Source organism: Chironomus tepperi, unplaced genomic scaffold (assembly GCF_022539635.2).
Source record: "Chironomus tepperi strain 1889 unplaced genomic scaffold, CSIRO-AGI_Ctep_v1 contig_7, whole genome shotgun sequence".
Lineage (NCBI taxonomy): Eukaryota > Metazoa > Arthropoda > Insecta > Diptera > Chironomidae > Chironomus > Chironomus tepperi.
This window is the reverse complement of record NW_027226129.1, coordinates 1142978-1165143: the sequence shown is the minus strand read 5'-3', so window position 1 is coordinate 1165143 and position 22166 is coordinate 1142978. Positions and strand designations below refer to the sequence as shown.

The 22166-nt window shown below is 36.2% G+C and overlaps 1 protein-coding gene across 4 annotated transcripts in view; it reads left to right on the top strand.

Annotated features, from left to right (window-relative positions):
- Positions 1-22166, top strand: part of CDase (neutral ceramidase) — a 55178-nt gene that overhangs the window by 2476 nt on the left and 30536 nt on the right. The gene's annotated exons all lie outside the window — the stretch shown is intronic.

Genomic DNA, 22166 nt, shown 5'->3' with positions numbered 1-22166 from the left:
TTTTTGAGATTATTGTTGGTTATAGCTCAATTACTCATGTCTTAATCATATAATTGATGGAATTTTGAGATGATTTGTAAGACAGAACTGAGTCTCGATAACACACCCAGAGTATGGCTGTCTCAAAAACGACCGTTAAATTCTTCAAAAATTCAAATTTTTTTTGACCGTTATTTTTAATTTTTTTCGTAACGTAAATTTTTATTTTAAAATTAGATGAGTTCGAATTTTTCGACAATCTAATGTTCGAAAAACTCGAATTCGAGACGACCACACTCTGATTTGACCAATTCCTGAATTTTTGTATCAATTTGACTCAAATCTTCATCTAAACCATACTCAGATGCCGACTAATAGTCGAGTCTTGATCATATGGATCTGATTTTGCATTAATTGTACTACTCGGAATTGATTATTCATTTTTATTTGCATTTTAAGTCAATCGTCCTTAATAACACTGATCTAGTCAAGTCACAGACATCAAAACACGCAAAACCTTGACAAAATTCGTCTGAATTTTGCACATTTTATCGTTCATCCTTCAAATAACACAAAGGTTCCAAAAAATATTAATTCCTGTTTACGAAAATTTTGACAAAACCTGAATAGATTCGTGCCTGCAACTATGTGATGATCAATACCAAAAAATTTACATTTTTTAATATGAAATTTTTATAATTTTTGGCATAAAATTTTCAAAACTTTCATAATCATAGTTTATTGACTTTTATGGAAGAGATGTAACTTGATAGCATGTGAGTTGGCTAAGGTAGGACGGCCATTTGCTGTATGGTCATTTGGAAAATGAAGCTTGAGATAAATTAGAATTAGGCCGGCACCTGGTTGGTGTCAAGCTGGATTGAGGTTAGATCTAACATTAGGGAAGTGACTGTTGATTATTTGGGGTGCAACAGAATCTATCTATCGACATTAAATTGTCGAAAACTTCAAACTCAACTTATTTTAAAATAAAAATTTACGTTACAAAGAAAAATTAGAGTAACGGTCAAAAAAAATTTGAATTTTAACGACAAATTTTTTTTTTTTGAATAAAAATTACCGGTCGTTTTTGAGACATCCACACTCTGATTCCACTCAATATTAAGAATCTCATAAATGATAATTCCACTCAAATAATACTTAAATCCACACAAATAAGCCAAACTTAATGACTTAAAGCACTTAACGACTTATCATCATTAACGACAATTTAAACATTAAACGACAGACGTGTTGATTGTCACAAAGACCAATAATTACTGTACATGAAGCTTAATAAAGGCAATCAAGCATTTATGGACTGTATGTCTGTTTGCAAATATTGTTGCAAAATAATCCGACATTGAATATTGAATATTTAGAATTTAGTGGTTTAGTGGATCATAATCGGTGATTACGACCGTGCTCGAATGACCAAAATTCCGACTGTCTACCCCCAAACCCCTCACAAACCCTAATCGCCTCCCGTTTACCAATTTTCAATCTCAAAACCCTTCAATCCTTAACAATTTAAAGTGCATTAGAATATCCACTTCAATACCTAATACCGGCCTCTTTGCCTGTTATGGACATACACAAAAATAATGTGAATGACCACCCAAAACCTCAATAATAACTGTAACACATTTCAACATAATTGACACGCCGTCTGAATACGTCTGAGTCTTGTGATAATTAAGTTGTCGCGATGTGTGTCCATCACAGTCATTTACACACAAAAGACGACTCAAAAAATGTAATCGACTGCATGTCGATGCTTGTTGTTGTCTAAAGCAGACTAGCGTCATTTCATTTCGAAAGAATTCGAAATTGATTTCGAAAGGATTCGAAATTGTATTCGAAAATTCAAAAAATATTGAATTTTTATTTGTAACGTATTTTTTGATTTCAAAAAAATTCAACGGTCATTTATTTTTTAAAAACATAGTTTTCATCCCCGTTTTTTCATTCAAATAGTAACGGTCAATATTTGAAATGACGCTAATCTGACCAAATGACCATTAAGGCATCCCAAACCACACCATAGTCACTAAATGCTCAAAAATTAGACAAAATCCAAAAAATTCCCACAAAATTGACAAATCTGACCACAGCTAATAATTAAGTCATTTACAGCACTAACTAATGTCTCAAAATATTTTGACATCAAGTCACTAATGCACAACATTTACTGTTTTTTATTGTCATTTATGACATAATGTCTTTCATCGACACAAAACTGTTTTGTTGTCACTTTCAGCTTTACATTTTTTTTTTTTTGGTGTCGTGTTGTTAGCTATGCTGAGCATGGCACGCGTTAATGTTCATACTTGAACTTGATATACCCAAAAAAATATGTATTAAAATGAGAAATTTTGGATTCGTTTTGACTTATTAGTTTGATACTGAGTGTGGCTTCCTAAAAATGACCGTTAATTTTTTCAAAAAAAAAAATTATTTTTCGTTAAAATTCAAATTTTTTTGACCGTTATTTTTATTTTTCTTCGTAACGTAAATTTTTATTTTAAAATAAGTTGAGTTCGAATTTTTCGACAATCTAATGTCGAAAAACTCGAATTTGATACAGCCACACTCTGGTTTGATACAAGCGTATTTCGGGAACGGTCGTGGTGTTCATCTTCAGAATATTAAGCTTAACATTACAAGAATATCCATCTATGCCTTTAAATGATGATTTTATGCTAATTATGCTGTAAATGTCCAAAAACCTTTTTGATAATCAATTAAATTAATGTAGACACGGAAGTGATATTTTAGTTCCGCATTTTACTATTTACAAGACTTTAATTGACTTGAGAGCTTTTGAAGCTTCTTGACAGATTTGCTGGGGTTCATTCCTAAATTTTGTCTCATTTTTTGAGGGACTTTTTGTCTAATTTTTTAGTTTTGTTGGAAGGTTTTGGTCCTCAACATCGCAGACTAACGCCATTTCATTTCGAAAGATTCGAAATTGTATGCGAAAATTCAAAAAATATTGTTTTTTTTGTAACGTATTTTTTTATTTCAAAAAAATTTAACGGTCATTTATTTTTTAAAAACATAGTTTTCATCCCCGTTTTTTTCATTCAAATATTAACGGTCAATATTTGAAATGGCACTAATCTGCATTATCGTACCTTTCGTATATGCCCATGACATCCAGTATGCCTTATTGATGTCTGCATTTCTTGGTCAAGAATATCTCATGGCTTTATCAAGTTTGTCATCAACATTCAAGGCAATTAATTCAAAATTCTTTAAAATTATTCTTTTTTTAATCCACAGCCAAAAAAACTACGTCTTAACTAATTAATTATCGCATCCAAAATATTCATATTTATTCATATCCATACAAGTCTCTGAAATGACAATGATAATAAAGTTACGTTTTTGGATATACGATTAAGCTTAGTGGGGTTCGTTCAGTTATTATGTGACGGTCTTAGAAGACCACTTGCCCCAATCCCCTGCTTCCTTTCGTCCTAATAGACCGTTTTGCTTTATAAAAACGACCGTTAATTTTTTTTCAAAAAAAAAACTGTCGTTAAAATTCAAATTTTTTTTGACCGTTACTCTAACTTTTCTTTGTAACGTAAATTTTTATTTTAAAATATGTTGAGTTCGAAATGTTCGACAATCGAATGTCGAAAAACTCGAATTTGAGACAGCCACACTCTGCTGGTACCTTTGAGTCAATTGACTGACTTCCTAACAAAATTGATCATTGTCGCTTTTTCGCTGTTTGTTGAGATTTTGTGACTGCTTCATGTGATGCCAATGGATCAGAGGGATGGAATCATCCAGGGACGTAGCTAAGGGAGGACCAATAGAGACACAGACACCCCTTCCTAAAATTTATTTTGTAACGGTTTTTTAATTTTTAAAATTTTTTTTCTGTTTTTTTACACACAAATCCCCCTTGGGGGAGGGGTCATCTCCAATAAAAGTCAATTCATCACGTTACATAACAACTGAACATTCCCCACATTATCGACTATAAATATTTAAATTTAATTTATATGTTATTTTCCTGTTCCGATTCATGGCTAGAAATTTTACTAAATTTCACCAATAATTAACACAATTTCAAAGCCACGTTCAAGATCATAGTAACCTATATTTTTTTTTAGAAAATTAAAATAAGCCTCAATTCACGATTTGTGTATCTAATCTCATTTTGCTACATCTTCTTCGTTTTGTATCTGTTTACTTTCAAATATGTCACTGACCTACGGCAACTGTTGGTGATGTCAGAGTGTGGCCGTCTCAAATTTGAGTTTTTCGAACATTAGATTGTCGAAAAATTCGAACTCAACTTATTTTAAAATAAAAATTTCCGTTACAAAGAAAAATAAAAGTAACGGTCAAAAAATATTTGAATTTTGAAAAAAATTAACGGTCATTTTAAGAGATATTTTGAGCTTAATGTTCGATTGATGATTAAAAAGATTGAGAATTGGCAAGTATTGACCAGCAATTGAGCAAGCTTCAGACGTCATCTGCCGAAGGTCACGGTTCACAATCGACGATTAAGGCCATAAGCTGGCAAATTACAGTAATTTTTGAATATTTGCAATTAAATCAATAATTTATGGACTGTATCAAGGTTGAATTGGCAATTTGTAATCATTTGTGTCATCTTTAAAGCATGTTTCTTAATTCGCCAGACATACTGCAGACATACAACCTTGATCAATGGCTAGACAATTGCGAATATTTTGTAATTTTTCAAATTAAAAGCCGTTAAAATTTTGGGTCAAAAATTTGGAGTTTTTTGGGATTTTTGAATTTAAAAAAATCGTTAAAAAAATCGTTAAAATCAAAATTTTTACGTCTCTAACCCCAAAACTGACTAAAATGAGCAGCAATCAACAGCTCACAAATTGCTCAATTTTATTAGCCAATTCATTGCATTTATGCAACTCAATTATCAAGCATATTACTGCTGCACATTCAATGACTTGTTAAGTTGATTTACTTGAACTAGAAAAAAAAATTCTCTTTTTTTCTCTCATTTTTTTTTCTGCGGACGGCGCTCAATTGTTGACTCCAGAGTGTGACTGTCTCAAAAACGACCGTTAATTTCTCTTTCAAAATTCAATTTTTTTTTACCGTTACTTTTATTTTTCTGCGGAACGTAAATTTTTATTTTAAAATTTGTTGAGTTTTGAAATGTTCGAAATTTTTCGACAATCTAATGTTCGAAAAATTCGAATTTGAGACGGCCACACTCTGATTGTTGACTTATTGGCTAGCTTATTGACATCAATTTTTATGCCTTAAGTTGCTTTCTTTGTACAAGTTGATGTCGGTTGCAAGCCTTTACCATCTCTAGCCTGATTGTGGAGCTGTCATCCTTCAATTTTTTAGGTTACGTAATAATTGAATGACCCCCTTTAAAAATTTATTTTCCCTTTTAATTGGACTGAATGCACAACAAGTGAGATTGATGGACAGAAGACGTAACATTCTGATGAAGGACGTAGTTGTGTTAATAAGACACAGAACATGTGCAAATAGTTGCAATTTTATACAATTTTTTGAGTATCCAAAACCGTCCAAAACCTTGAGAAACAAAAAAATTATAAAGTTCAAGTCCAAAACTCACATGGAAGCAATAAAAATGAAAATTTCTCTTTCCGACTGTAATTTTTGATGTTTTTTGATGTTTTTGTGGATGTGTTGATGCACTGATGCAGTTGTGGATTGTTACATAATTCTCAGCTGTAAAGTCTGTTGACTTTTTAACGCATGACTCGTGCATCTTATAGTAAAAAAAAGTGAAATTTTATTATGGGGTCGTTCATTAATTACGTATGAAATTTAGGGGTAATCAGTAGAGTTTGACTAACTTTAATTACCCCTCAGTACCCTCCATAAATCAACAGCGAATCGAATAGTAAAAAAGTATAAAAATTCAACAATTGAAAGCATTGAAATGCCAGCAAAAAGTCCCAAAAGTCCACCGACATAAGAAACAACATCCGAGAATGTAAATTGCTGATATCTTCGGAACAAAACGATGTCGTCCATGTTCATTCTCACATAAATCTGTGATTGTACAAAATCATTACGTGAATTTCTATTGTAATTAATTCTATAATTAATTGAGTTGCACAGTGGCAGGCACGAGCAGTTCCGTTCAATTGTGAATGTTTCATTTTCAAGAAGATTATAATATGAGTCTAAATAGCAATTAATTGTATTTGATGTTCCATTAAGGCAGACATCATCAAATGACTTATAAGGTTGTAAAATGTCAGCACATCCGCATCTGTCCATTGTTATATTTGCGATGCACTCAACTTCGCAGTTCTTCTGTGAATATTTTTTGAAGAATTTTAATGACTTTTCAGCATCAAAGTAGCATTCACGTTCGGATGGCTTAAGATGCTCAAGACCTTCTGTTATGACAATTTCTGGTGTTACAGTCACATCAACGGTCATTCCAAATGGAATATTTGCAAAATCTCGTCGTGAACTAAATGTTGGCAGATAGTCAGACTCATGAATTAGAAATGATTGCATTAAGCATGGCCATTTTCGATTTATTGCTAATGTTAAAATGATTTTAAAGTCAAGTCGATCATATTTGTTGATACTCATTGGATATTTTATTAATTTTGGTAGTTCCACTGAATATCTTTTGAGCATCGTGACATTTCTGGTGTATTTGAAGTCTGTGCTGATCCTGTGGAATGCCTGAGTTAGTCAAAGTAGTCTAAAGACCTTAAAGATACTCACTGATCAAAGTTGAACATCTCATCAGCATCAATCATGTTAAATGTGAATCCCATGCCTCGATCTGTACGAATTTCAGCAAATTCTGGCTGATATTTGTCATTTAAAAATGAAAATTGTGTCCGGAACCATTCAATTGATGTTCCATTCTTTACATGATCAATTGTATGTCGTACAAGACTTAGATTACCATATCGACGTAAACCATCGCAAAAATGAAATTCCGCCAAGTCCCTAGAATGAGAAAATTTAGGTTTAGGTGACTGTTGAAGCTCAATCTTAAATACAATACAACCTTATAAATTGATCACGTTGTTCTGGATCATTTAAATATTCTTCTCCAAGTTCTGTAATCATAGCTTCAGCTACAAAATCACTTCTTGTCATAAGCCGTCCAGCAATTTCATAATTCGGTACGAAAGTGATTGCAGGAAACGGAATCTATAAATTCAAATTAAATTAAGCATTTTTGTCAAATTTAGACTAGCGCCATTTCAAATATTGGCCGTTATTATTTAAATGAAAAAAAAATGGGGATAAAAACTATGTTTTTTAAAAAATAAATGACCGTTGAAAATTTTTAAATTCAAACTAGTGTATCGGGTAGAAACCCAATGCGGATATATTCACACCGTCTATAAAAAGTCTCGCGGGTAGGCCAAGCTTCGCTTGGCGAATGTTTGAGGGTTCAAGCTCCAGCGGGTAGGCCAAGCTTCGCTTGGCAAATGTTTGAGGGATCAAGCTCCAGCGGGTAGGCCAAGCTTCGCTTGGCGAATGTTTGAGGGTTCAAGCTCCAGCGGGTAGGCCAAGCTTCGCTTGGCAAATGTTTGAGGGATCAAGCTCCAGCGGGTAGGCCAAGCTTCGCTTGGCAAATGTTTGAGGGATCAAGCTCCAGCGGGTAGGCCAAGCTTCGCTTGGCGAATGTTTGAGGGATCAAGCTCCAGTGAGTAGGCCAAGCTTCGCTTGGCGAATGTTTGAGGGTTCAAGCTCCAGCGGGTAGGCCAAGCTTCGCTTGGCAAATGTTTGAGGGATCAGGCTCCAGCGGGTAGGCCAAGCTTCGCTTGGCGAATGTTTGAGGGTTCAAGCTCCAGCGGGTAGGCCAAGCTTCGCTTGGCAAATGTTTGAGGGATCAGGCTCCAGCGGGTAGGCCAAGCTTCGCTTGGCAAATGTTTGAGGGATCAAGCTCCAGTGAGTAGGCCAAGCTTCGCTTGGCGAATGTTTGAGGGTTCAAGCTCCAGCGGGTAGGCCAAGCTTCGCTTGGCAAATGTTTGAGGGATCAGGCTCCAGCGGGTAGGCCAAGCTTCGCTTGGCAAATGTTTGAGGAATCAAGCTCCAGCGGGTAGGCCAAGCTTCGCTTGGCAAATGTTTGAGGGATCAAGCTCCAGTGAGTAGGCCAAGCTTCGCTTGGCGAATGTTTGAGGGTTCAAGCTCCAGCGGGTAGGCCAAGCTTCGCTTGGCAAATGTTTGAGGGATCAGGCTCCAGCGGGTAGGCCAAGCTTCGCTTGGCAAATGTTTGAGGAATCAAGCTCCAGCGGGTAGGCCAAGCTTCGCTTGGCAAATGTTTGAGGGATCAAGCTCCAGTGAGTAGGCCAAGCTTCGCTTGGCGAATGTTTGAGGGTTCAAGCTCCAGCGGGTAGGCCAAGCTTCGCTTGGCGAATGTTTGAGGGATCAAGCTCCAGCGGGTAGGCCAAGCTTCGCTTGGCAAATGTTTGAGGGATCAAGCTCCAGTGGGTAGGCCAAGCTTCGCTTGGCAAATGTTTGAGGGATCAAGCTCCAGCGGGTAGGCCAAGCTTCGCTTGGCGAATGTTTGAGGGATCAAGCTCCAGGGGGTAGGCCAAGCTTCGCTTGGCGAATGTTTGAGGAATCAGGCTCCAGCGGGTAGGCTGCTTCGCTTGGCAAATGTTTGAGGAATCAGGCTCCAGCGGGTAGGCCAAGCTTCGCTTGGCAAATGTTTGAGGGATCAGGCTCCAGCGGGTAGGCCAAGCTTCGCTTGGCAAATGTTTGAGGGATCAAGCTCCAGCGGGTTTGCCAAGCTTCGCTTGGCAAATGTTTGAGGAATCAGGCTCCAGCGGGTAGGCCAAGCTTCGCTTGGCAAATGTTTGAGGGATCAGGCTCCAGCGGGTAGGCCAAGCTTCGCTTGGCAAATGTTTGAGGGTTCAAGCTCCAGCGGGTAGGCCAAGCTTCGCTTGGCAAATGTTTGAGGGATCAAGCTCCAGCGGGTAGGCCAAGCTTCGCTTGGCGAATGTTTGAGGGATCAAGCTCCAGCGGGTAGACCAAGCTTCGCTTGGCAAATGTTTGAGGGATCAAGCTCCAGGGGGTAGGCCAAGCTTCGCTTGGCGAATGTTTGAGGAATCAGGCTCCAGCGGGTAGGCCAAGCTTCGCTTGGCAAATGTTTGAGGAATCAGGCTCCAGCGGGTAGACCAAGCTTCGCTTGGCAAATGTTTGAGGGATCAAGCTCCAGCGGGTAGGCCAAGCTTCGCTTGGCGAATGTTTGAGGGATCAAGCTCCAGCGGGTAGGCCAAGCTTCGCTTGGCAAATGTTTGAGGGATCAAGCTCCAGGGGTAGGCCAAGCTTCGCTTGGCGAATGTTTGAGGAATCAGGCTCCAGCGGGTAGGCCAAGCTTCGCTTGGCAAATGTTTGAGGAATCAGGCTCCAGCGGGTAGGCCAAGCTTCGCTTGGCAAATATTTGAGGGATCAAGCTCCAGCGGGTAGGCCAAGCTTCGCTTGGCAAATGTTTGAGGGATCAGGCTCCAGCGGGTAGGCCAAGCTTCGCTTGGCAAATGTTTGAGGGTTCAAGCTCCAGCGGGTAGGCCAAGCTTCGCTTGGCGAATGTTTGAGGAATCAGGCTCCAGCGGGTAGGCCAAGCTTCGCTTGGCAAATGTTTGAGGAATCAGGCTCCAGCGGGTAGGCCAAGCTTCGCTTGGCAAATATTTGAGGGATCAAGCTCCAGGGGGTAGGCCAAGCTTCGCTTGGCGAATGTTTGAGGAATCAGGCTCCAGCGGGTAGGCCAAGCTTCGCTTGGCGAATGTTTGAGGGATCAAGCTCCAGCGGGTAGGCCAAGCTTCGCTTGGCAAATGTTTGAGGGATCAAGCTCCAGGGGGTAGGCCAAGCTTCGCTTGGCGAATGTTTGAGGAATCAGGCTCCAGCGGGTAGGCCAAGCTTCGCTTGGCAAATGTTTGAGGAATCAGGCTCCAGCGGGTAGGCCAAGCTTCGCTTGGCAAATATTTGAGGGATCAAGCTCCAGCGGGTAGGCCAAGCTTCGCTTGGCAAATGTTTGAGGAATCAGGCTCCAGCGGGTAGGCCAAGCTTCGCTTGGCAAATGTTTGAGGAATCAGGCTCCAGTGGGTAGGCCAAGCTTCGCTTGGCGAATGTTTGAGGGATCAAGCTCCAGCGGGTAGGCCAAGCTTCGCTTGGCAAATATTTGAGGGATCAAGCTCCAGGGGGTAGGCCAAGCTTCGCTTGGCGAATGTTTGAGGAATCAGGCTCCAGCGGGTAGGCCAAGCTTCGCTTGGCGAATGTTTGAGGGATCAAGCTCCAGCGGGTAGGCCAAGCTTCGCTTGGCAAATGTTTGAGGATCAAGCTCCAGGGGTAGGCCAAGCTTCGCTTGGCGAATGTTTGAGGAATCAGGCTCCAGCGGGTAGGCCAAGCTTCGCTTGGCAAATGTTTGAGGAATCAGGCTCCAGCGGGTAGGCCAAGCTTCGCTTGGCAAATATTTGAGGGATCAAGCTCCAGCGGGTAGGCCAAGCTTCGCTTGGCAAATGTTTGAGGAATCAGGCTCCAGCGGGTAGGCCAAGCTTCGCTTGGCAAATGTTTGAGGAATCAGGCTCCAGTGGGTAGGCCAAGCTTCGCTTGGCAAATGTTTGAGGGATCAAGCTCCAGCGGGTAGGCCAAGCTTCGCTTGGCGAATGTTTGAGGGATCAAGCTCCAGCCCTACCCGCCCTACCAAGCTACGCTTGACACATGTTTGATAATTTTCATACAATGTTCAAAGTTTCAGAAAATCATAGAAAACATTGATTTTGAAATTTTGTATGAAAACGAAAGTTTTTTGCATTTTTTGAAGCAACGGCTGTACCTGCCATGCCCAAAATCTAATCAGCTCTTCTATAGAAAAATACGGATCGATTGCAAAAAACTAGAAGTCTCTACGATATCTCGTTATTGAGATTTCTTGCTGATTAACTTGTTTGCTTGTTTGCTTGTTTGCTTGTTTGCTTGTTTGCTTGTTTGCTTGCTTACAGAAAGCGAATTTTTCGATTTTCTCAGCAATGCCTCAACCAATTTCAAATCTGTTTTTTGATTATGATGTGGAATTCCAGGCACAAACTTTTTGAGATAGAACATAACTTGCCATTATGCTTAGTTTGGCTGTAAAGTCCAAAAAACTGGTTTTCAAATCTGAACAAATTCAATACATTCACACGTGAAAACGGTGTGAATATAAAAATACGTTACAAACAAAAAAATCAATATTTATTTAAATTCTGCTGTATGTAACTGTTTTTTTTCAAATGAGCAATAATCACTTGAGTCTTAATTTCATGAAATTTCATGAAAAGAACTGATAATTTTCATAAAATAATTTAACAGTAAAATATTTTTTGAATTTTCGCATTCAATTTCGAATTTTTTTTTGAGTAATTTCGAATTTTTTCGAAATGAAATGACGCAAGTCTGGTCAAAATAATCAACAGCATCGACCCTAAAATGGATTAATCAATCCCATAAAATTAAATCCCAGAATTGACAACCCTATGCAGCGTCTCATTGACTATTCAATGCCATTCAAGTATCTTACATCTCCAGTAAACTTAAAGTCATCATCATAAGCAATCACTCGACTATCTGGAACTTTTTCTTTTGCATCCATGATTAAGTGAAGGCAGATTGTCATTAGAGATAGAATTGAGATGATCCAGATGAGTCTGTGGATTGAGATTTAAAAGAAATTGATTAATTTTGATAAATTTAATTAAAAACATTAGGATTGGGCTTATTGATGAGGTTGAAAGCAGGAACGGATACTATCTAGACCCCAAAAATCAACCCCATCCCCTCCCAGGTATGATTGTAATCTTTACATACCCATTAATCCATGAAAATCCAAAAATGTAAGTCAATCCATGAATTGATGATTCAGTAAAATATGACATGAATGAATTCCAGATCTTCATAATTTTGGAATCATTTTGTGATATTTCCGGATGTACTTTTATGTCATTTTTCTTATAAATATTTAACACAACACGAATTGTGAACCAATAAATGAACTCGACAAATGAAAGTGCTGAAAATCCAGCAAAAAGTCCCAAAATTCCGCCAACAAATGACAGAAAGTCAAGCTCATTGAACTGCTTCTTGCTGATATGCTCATTGAAAGAATTTGACTTAAATCGCATTCTGAAGCCATGCTCTATATACTGTCGTACACTTTGTAATCTACAAATACAGTTTTTAACAAGTTTTTAACATTAAAATATTGAACTAACTCTCCATAGCCATATTCAATCTTATCAAATACATATTTGACTTGATCGCATGGATCAAAACATCCACAAGCACTTTTCAGTTCCTCAAAGTCATTTTCAGCCTTTTTGTAGCAATTTTGCTCATTTGCCGAACAAATTCGAGTTGAAGAATTTCGAATCATGAAGAATTCAACGCAGCCACAACGACTGAGCATGAAATCAGTCAGACATTCATTCTCGCAGTTGTTTTTCGTGTAGACTTTGAAGAATTTTAGAATTTTCTCATTTTCCAAGTAGCAGTTGCGTCTGAAATGATGAAAATTTGGAGGATTTTGAGGTTAGAATTCAGATTTTGGGATTTTTTGAGGTTAGAATTCAATATTTTTTGAGGTTAAGTCATCAACTTACTCAGCAGGTTCATAGTCAACAAGTGACTCATCAACCGTCTTAATCACCGGATCAATTAGGATGTCATTTTGTATCATATGATTGAGATTTAATATCTTTGAATTTTTTGATGGCAATTCGTAAGGATCATGAAGAATAACTTTATATCCAAAAAAATTGACATGTTTATCATCAAAAATTCCATCACCACCAATACCAACCCATAATCCAGCACTTGATGTTGAAATTCTTTTTGGAAAATTTGGTAAATAAGTTCGTATAATATCGGATATAAAATAGAGTCTATAAAAATATTGATAATGAAAGTCATCAGATGTTGTGTTAATGTTCAATACATCATGACTATATCCAATATTATATGTAAAGCATAATCCCCATTCTGTTAATATTTCCGTCATGTACGATTGATATTGATTAATCCACTCAAAATATAGTGATTTATCATGATAAAATTCCTTTTTAAATTCATTAATAACATCCAGAAAGTCATCAGCTGGAATTGAGTAATTAAGTTTATGAAATGTTCCATGATTTGTGATTATATCAATAACTTGGAGACGTTTAAGACTGAAAAAAATAATTAAATTTCTGGTTAGATTTGAAGGTGAAATTGTGGATTAACCCTGAACTCACTCCCTACATTCCAACCCCTTCCTACTCTCCCAACTCCCACTCTTTAACACCTCCGTTCTCCCATTCCTCCTAGTCCACATCTCCCCATCTCCCCATCTCCCCATCTCTCCATCTCCCCATCTCCCCATCTCCCCATCTCCCCATCTCCCCATCTCACCATTTCCCCATCTCCCCATCTCCCCATCTCCCCATCTCCTAATCTCCCCATCTCCTTGAACTCCCCATCTCCCCATCTCCCCATCTCCCCATCTCCCCATCTCCCCATCTCCTAATCTCCCAATCTCCCCATCTCCTTGAACTCCCCATCTCCCAATCTCCACATCTCCCCAACTCCCTCATCTCCCCAATTTTCCCCCATTTCTCCTTATGTTCTCTATCTCTATTGCCTATCTCATCCTTTTTCAGCTCCTTCATGCTCTGTGACTGAAAATTCACGTCCTACATCCCAAGATTGAGTTGAAGGGGTTAGGAATGTTGACTTCCAAACCCCTCTTATCCCCTAAACACACCCATGTCGAGATAAGGGGCCGTTCACTTATTACGTTACGCAAAAAAAAAAACGAATTTCTAGACCCTCCCCTCCCTCTGGTTACAAAATGTCCAAAAATTTTTTGGTCTAGGCTGTTACAAAATCCAATTTTTAGGGAGAGGAGGCCTTCTAAAAAACGACCGTAATAAATGAACGGCCCCTAACATAAAATACAGTCCATAGATACCCATACTTACAATTTAATTCCATAATCATCAGGCGATAGAGTTCCATTGTCCATATCTGCTAAATAACTTTTAAAGTTTCTTTTATTTTTAGGTCTACTTTTGACTAATTTCTTTTCATCACGAATTTCCTCCTCAAATTCCTTATATTCATACAAATACAACTCAAATGTATGCTTTTCATATCGATAATATCGTGTTGTGCTGGCACCTTTACGATAATCTGTACCAAAATTGGGTATAAATTGTGGACAAACAGTTACGGCTGGAAATTTTATCTAAATGATTAAGAATTAGAATATATTTAAGTAAGAATAAATCCAGAGTGTGGCTTTCTCAAAAACGACTGTTAATTTTTTTCGATAAAATTCAAATTTTTTTTGACCGTTACTCATACTTTTCATCGTAACGTAAATTTTCATTTTAAAATAAGTTGAGTTCGAATTGTTCGAATTTCTTCGACATTCAAATGTCAAAGAATTCGAATTTGAGACGGCCACACTCTGAATAAATCATTTGGAATTGAGTCAATGTAAACAGGCTCTGATGTGCTAGACGTGCTATTAGCTAAGACCTGTAAAAGTACTTCTAAATAAGGTCTTTAAATTAGACCAGAGTTGCAATCTGTGACAGATCAACAGAAACAGTCCAACTGTCACAGGTCGTTACCTGTTGACAGGCAGACACATTTGACCTGTCACAGCTGTCACATGTTATGACCTGTCGACAGGTCAAATCTATCAACCTGGAAGGAAGCTGTCGATAGAGACAGTATTGCATTTGGTATTGGCAATTGGCAATTGGCAGGTGGTAGCCGGCGATAGAGCCCGTTATAGGCGACATCTGAGGGATGTCATGGATCACAGTTGATCTGTAAGGCCATCAAAGTCAGTAAGTAAGTAAGTATTTAGAATTGAATTAAAAGGTAGGGTGGCCATCTGCTGTATTTTCGCCGGGACGTTGCTGTACTTTTTTTACCTTGCTGCTGTGTCGCGACAAAGCCTCAAAATTGTCCCGATATTTTGCAAAAATTCTCTGGCCACCCTAAGTAGAGTCTGCACTTAAGTGATTGTTTTAAGGAAAGGGGATTGACTCCCAAACTACACCACACGCACTTGCTGTTGACATTCACTACCTGAGGTGTAATTGCTTGACGTGGGTCATATAAAAGCCTATCAAACTGATGAATTTGCACCCAAAACCCATCTCCCTTAGATACACGCCTAAGCTTATAGAATCCAAGCCTGAATTTAATCTCTTGAGCATTTTTGACAGCACATAGATTGCCAACCACTGCAACACACAATCTTACCTGCGACACAGAAATCAAATCATCCGAAAGATATGTAACAATTGGAAAGTTCTTAATCTTTGTGATAAGCTCAATTATCAGCATGAGAGCAAAAATGGCTGATAATATCAACGATATGATCCAAAATATTCTGAAAAATTCATGAAAAAATTTTGCTTAATTTTTGCAAAAAATGAATCATTTTGGTGTTTAAAGTTGAGATTTAGAACCCAAATTTTGAGGCAATTCTACGAGTAACATAAGCAACATAAGCAACACAAGCAACACAAGCAACATAAGCAACACAAGCAACACAAACAACACGAGCAACATAAGCAACACAAGCTTGTATAGACAAAATTAAGTAATATTTAGATGATGGCAAGTAAGAGACCAGTTGATGTCTAGTTGTAACGTATGTGTGTCTACTCGGGTAGTTGATAAATCGATCCAAAATCCAGCATTACCAAAACAGACAAAGACATCGCTGTTAGGTTCCGTAGTGGTTTCTTTGCACCATGAAAGCATGCTCTTTGTCTGTTAAGGTATGCCGGTGACACTCTGACTTGTTGTCGTATCTGGCACAAAAACTGGTTTAAGACTGGATTCTTGACTCTCAACTTAATTCAAAATAAAAATTTCCGTTACGAAGAAAAGTTAGAGTAACGGTCAAAATAAAATTTGAATTTTAACGACAATTTATTTTTTTGAAAAAAATTAACGGTCGTTTTTGAGAAAGCCACACTCTGGATCGATTAATCAATTGAATCTAATGGATTTAGGGTCTGTTCATTAAATTTTTCAATCATACCTTTCAATCCAATGAGATTTTTTAGATATGTAAGCAAATCCATGAATTGTTGAGCTTTCAAAATACTTTTGTACATCAAACTTCATAATTTCTGTTGGTCAGAACTAAGAAATAGTCGAAAATAACCTCTGTGGATGTAGCAATGCTCAATACTCAACTGTATTATGAGCCTTAATACTAATTTAAGTTGTTAAGTCATGCAAATAAAACAAATTTATTTTTTATATCGATATTTATAATCTGTGCATGTAAAAAGTCCCATAACATGCAAAGAGACTACATTTAGGTACTGCTGTAGTGGTCTATCTGTAACATGAAAGCATGCTCAATTGCCAATAATTTTAATCTATATTATAAACATCCAATTCCTTTGCTGAAGCCATGTGAAGCCATTTTGTGAAGCCATGCAAAGTCATGTGAATTGAGGGGTATCAGGGGGAATGGATGGTGTAATGTGAAGTTATTTGAAGCCTAAAATTCTGAAGATGAGCGCCACGGGTGCTCCCAATACTCTAGTTATTAATAAGGACATACTTAACTGATTGTACACTTTAACGACATGCGTATATGGTGTGCCTTTAAGTTAGTATCTGGAAATATACAGCCTGTTCTTCTTAAAACTTAGGAACCCCTTAGTTCCACCTCATAATCCTCCACAAATCAACAGCGAATCGAATAGTAAAAAAGTATAAAAATTCAACAATTGAAAGCATTGAAATGCCAGCAAAAAGTCCCAAAAGTCCACCGACATAAGAAACAACATCCGAGAATGTAAATTGCTGATATCTTCGGAACAAAACGATGTCGTCCATGTTCATTCTCACATTTATTCTTGTCTCATTTCCTCCTGTCTCATGCTTTGTATAATATTTGATATTATACCTCATTGAGTTACACAATGGCAGGCATGAACAGTTCCGTTCCGGTGAAAAATCTTCAAATTCATAAAGACTGTGTTGCAAGTAATTGATGCAAAATTTTGGTAATGTTGAAATGTTGTGACAAATGTCATTTTCGGTACGAAACGGATGTGTCAGGTCGATGCATTTACAGACTTTCATGCTGATATTGGCGATGCATTCAATTTCACAGTTCCTTTGTGAATATTTCTTGAAGAATTTCAATGACTTTTCACCATCAAAGTAACATTCACGTTCGAATGGCTTTAAGTGCTTAAGCCCTTCAGTTCTGATAATTTCTGGTGTTACAGTCACATCAACGGAAGTGCCGTACTCAAAAATAGCAAAATCATATCTTGAACTAAATGTTGGCAGAAAGTCAGGATCATGAATTAGAAATGATTGCATTAAGCATGAAAATGTCTGATCTTTTCTGAACTTTAGTGTCAGTGTGGCTTGATCTTCCTTATTGAATGATATTGGAACTTCACGTGCTTTTGAGAATTTTTTGAGGTTATAATTTATCATTGTGATGTTTCTGGTGTATTTGAAGTCACTGCTAATCCTGTGGAGTGCCTGAGTCAGTCAAAGTAGTCTAAAGACCTTAAAGATACTCACTGATCAAAGTTGAACATCTCATCAGCATCAATCATGTTAAATGTGAATCCCATGCCACGAGATGTTCGAATTTCAGTAAATTCTGGCTGATATTTGTCATTAAATGATGAAAATTGTGTCCGGAACCAAATTTGCTTCGAGTTCTTTTTGATGACATCGAACAGAAATGGAACAAAGCTGAAATTGTATCCGAACTTGTATCCTTCATATCTTTCCATGCAGTAATGAAATTTGGTCAGAGCTCTAAAATAATTGAGTATTAAAAAATCAGTCTGAGGCTTGATTTAAGCAGACTAGCGCCATTTCAAATATTGACCGTTATTATATGAATGAAAAAATGGGCATAAAAATTAAATTTTTTAAAAAATAAATGACCGTTGAAAATTTTTAAATTCAAAAAATACGTTACAAACAAAAAAATCAATATTTATTTAAATTCTGCTGTATGTAACTGTTTTCTTTCAAATGAGCAATGATATCAGTGATCATTTGAGTCTTAAATTCATGGTATCTTATGAAAAGAACTGATAATTTTTATAAAATAATTTAACGGTAAAATATTTTTTCAATTTCGAATTTTTTTTTTGAGTAATTTCGAATATTGTTCGAAATGAAATGACACAAGTCTAGTTTACATTTATACTAACGGTAAAATAATTTTTGAATTTTCGATATCGATTTGAATATCAATTTCGAATTTTTTTCGAAATGAAATAACGCAAGTCTGGATTTAAACTGCATACCTTTTAAACAGTTCCTTTGTTGAATTATTGTTCATCAGATTACGTCCATAAGGCTCATAATGAGCAACAATTGTCCATTTTGGATTGACCAACCAGTCCCTAGGAATGACAAATGATGGAACAATTGTGACTGCTGGAAATGTGATCTAAAAAATTTAAAATTTAAAGGTTCAGTTCCTTTATAAAAATCCACAGAAATTTCCTTACATTCTCAATTGACTTGAAATTGTCATCAAAAGCAATAATTCGACTGTCTGGAACTTTCTCACGTGCAGTCATGATTAAATGTAAGCAAAATGTCATTGCAAGTGTTGTAAAGAATGTCCAAAATAGACTCGATTTATATCCAATTTTAGACAATTCAAAAATGTGATTAAGTCCATGAACTGACGATTCATTAAAATATGACAGCATGCAGTCACGAATTTTTGTCATTTTTGTGTCATTTTGAACATTTTCAATTTCTGTGTGAATTTTTGTGATGTTAATTTTAAAGTTTTTAATCACAACACGAATTGTGAACCAGTAAATGAACTCGACAAATGACAGTGCTGAAAATCCAGCAAAAAGACCCAAAATTCCACCAACAAATGACAAAAAATCGAGTTCATTGAATTGCTTCTTGTGGATAAGCTGATTGAAGACATTGTTCTTGTAATGCATCCGAAAACCGAGCTGTAAATCACTTGCAAATGTCACTTTTCTGAAAATTAAATTTTGAATTTTAAAAAACCGTTGAAATTTTGTCATTAAAATCTTACTCAGCTACTCCAATTCTGTTGAATTCGAAGTCATATTTGACATATTCACATGGATCAAAACATCCACAAGTGCCTTTCTGTTCCTCAAAGTCATTTTCAGCCTTTTTGTAGCAATTTTGCTCATTTGCCGAACAAATTCGAGTTGAAGAATTTCGAATCATGAAGAATTCAACGCAGCCACAACGACTGAGCATGAAATCAGTCAGACATTCATTCTCGCAGTTGTTTTTCGTGTAGACTTTGAAGAATTTTAGAATTTTCTCATTTTCCAAGTAGCAGTTGCGTCTGAAATGATGGAAATTTGAAGGATTTTGAGGTTAAAATTCTGAATTTTTGGGATTTTTGAGGTTAGAATTTAAATTTAGGAATTTTTTTGAGGTTAGAATCCAAATTTAGAAAGTTTTTGAGGTTAGAATCCAAATTTAGGATTTTTGAGGTTAGAATTTAAATTTTGGATACTTTTGAGGTTAGAATCTAAATTTAGGGATTTTTTTGAGGTTAGAATCTAAAGTTGGGGACTTTTTGAGGTTAGAATTCAAATTTATGGATTTTTTGAGATTAGATTCCGAATTTATGGATTCTTTGAGGTTAATTTCCAAATTTATGGGGTTTTTGAAGTTATGATCTAAATTCTTGAAATTTTTGAGGTTAGAATCCAAATTTTTTTGAGGTTAGAATCTAAATTTTTTTGAGGTTATAATTGTGACACCAACTCACTCATCAGGTTCATATCCATAAAGTGCTTCATCAATTGTATTAACTTGTGCATCAACTAAAATTTCACTTTGAAATTTATGATTAAAATCTAAATTTTTTGATTTTTTTGACGGTAAATCAAGTGAATTATGAAGTAAAACTTTATATCCAGCAAAGTCATTAAAAATATTTTCCAGTTTAATTAATTTCCATGAAAATCCAATCCATAAACCCAAATTTGATGTGGAAATTGTTTTTGGAAATTTTCCAGAAAGTGGAAATTTTTTTAATTCATAATTTCCTTTCCTGATAAAATGTTGATAATGAAAGTCATTGGATGTTGTGTTAAGGTGCAGTAAGTCATGACTGTATGCTGCATTGTATGTAAAGCATAAGCCCCATGGTGTAATGACTTCAGACATGATAAATTGAAGCTGATTAATCCAATAAAAAACTAACGAAATTACATCTTTAAATTGCTTTCCAAATTCATTGAGGACGTCCAGGAAGTCATCAGTTGGAACTGATATATTGAGTTTATTGAATATTCCAGTATTTGTGACTAAATCGATGACTTGAAGGCGTTTAAGGCTGAAAAAATATTAAAATTTCAAAGTCCATTTGATTTTTTGAGGTTAGAATCCAAAATTAGGGATTTTTGAGGTTAGAATCTAAATTTAGAGACTTTTTGAGGTTAAAATCATTTGAGGTTAGAATCCAAATTTATGGATTTTTTAAGGTTAGAATTTAAGATTAGGGATTCTTTGAGGTTAGAATTCAATTTTTTTTTTGAGGTTAGAATCCAAATTTTTGTGATTTTTTGAGGTTAGAATCCAAATTTTGTGATTTTTTGAGGTTAAAATCCAAATTTGGTGATTTTTTGAGGTTAAAATCCCAAATTGCGGATTTTTGAAATTAAATTTGAAATTTAGAAATTTTTTGAGGTTAGAATTCAAAATTTTTTTTAGGTTAGAATCCCAATTTTGTGATTTTTTGAGGTTAAAATTCGTGACATTTGATCAACTTACAGTTTAATTCCTAATTGTGCAGGATGAAGGCTTCCATTGTCAATTCTTTTCAAAAATTCAAAATACGTTAAATTTCCAAATTTTCTTTCATCTTCAATTTCTTGAAGATATTCTTCATTTTCCAATAAAATCATATCCAATGTGTGCTTATCAAATTTATAAAATTTTTCACTTTTACTGTCTTTGCTGATAAATGGCTGAATTTGTGGACATACTGTAACTGCTGGAAAATTAATCTGAAATATTTGACATTATTTTAAGCTATAAAGTCACAAGCTGTGCTCAATTCTCACCTCAGACAAAGGAACTGACTGATCTGACAGGTACGCAACAATTGGAAAATTTAAAATTTTAACGACAACTTTTCCAATCAGAATGGATGTACATGTGACTGAAAAGATCAACGCAATTATCCAAAAAAGTCTGAAAAATTCCACAAATTTTATTTAAATTTTCACTAAAAATTCCAAATTTTTTCACCTTTCAATTAAATGAAATCTTTTGGAAATGTAAAAAAATCCATCAATTGTGGAAATTTCTAAATATTTTTGTACATCAAACTTCATACTTGCAACAATTTTCATACAAAATGACTTAAAATGTTCAAATTGCGTCAAATTTTTTATTAATCTGATTAAAAATTACACAAATTTACATCATGCAAGCACACAATCGCATGCTGACTGTTCCTGAATAGTCCCTAACCTCCTCAATGACCCCTCAGTGACCCTCCACAAATCAACAGCGAATCGAATAGTAAAAAAGTATAAAAATTCAACAATTGAAAGCATTGAAATGCCAGCAAAAAGTCCCAAAAGTCCACCGACATAAGAAACAACATCCGAGAATGTAAATTGCTGATATCTTCGGAACAAAACGATGTCGTCCATGTTCATTCTCACATTTATTCTTGTCTCATTTCCTCCTGTCTCATGCTTTGTATAATATTTGATATTATACCTCATTGAGTTACACAATGGCAGGCATGAGCAGTTCCGTTCCGGTGAAAATGTATCGTACTCAAATGCAAATAGGTCATGTAGAAGCTTATCTGGACAGTAATGCATGAAACCTTTTGTGATGTTTAAACAAACGTCATTTACGGACTTAAAAGGATGATTAAAGTCAGCACATCCACAAGTGTCCATTGTTATGTTAGCAAAGCACTCAATTTCGCAGTTCCGCTGTGAATATTTTTTGAAGAATTTCAATGACTTTTCGTCATCAAAGTAGCATTCGCGTTCAAAGGGATTAAGGTGCTTGATTCCTTCAGATCTGATGATTTCTGGTGTTACTGTAATTTGAATACTCGTGCCTGAATCAAAAGATGCAAAGGCTTGCTTTGATGTAAATGTTTGTAAATCATCAGATTGATG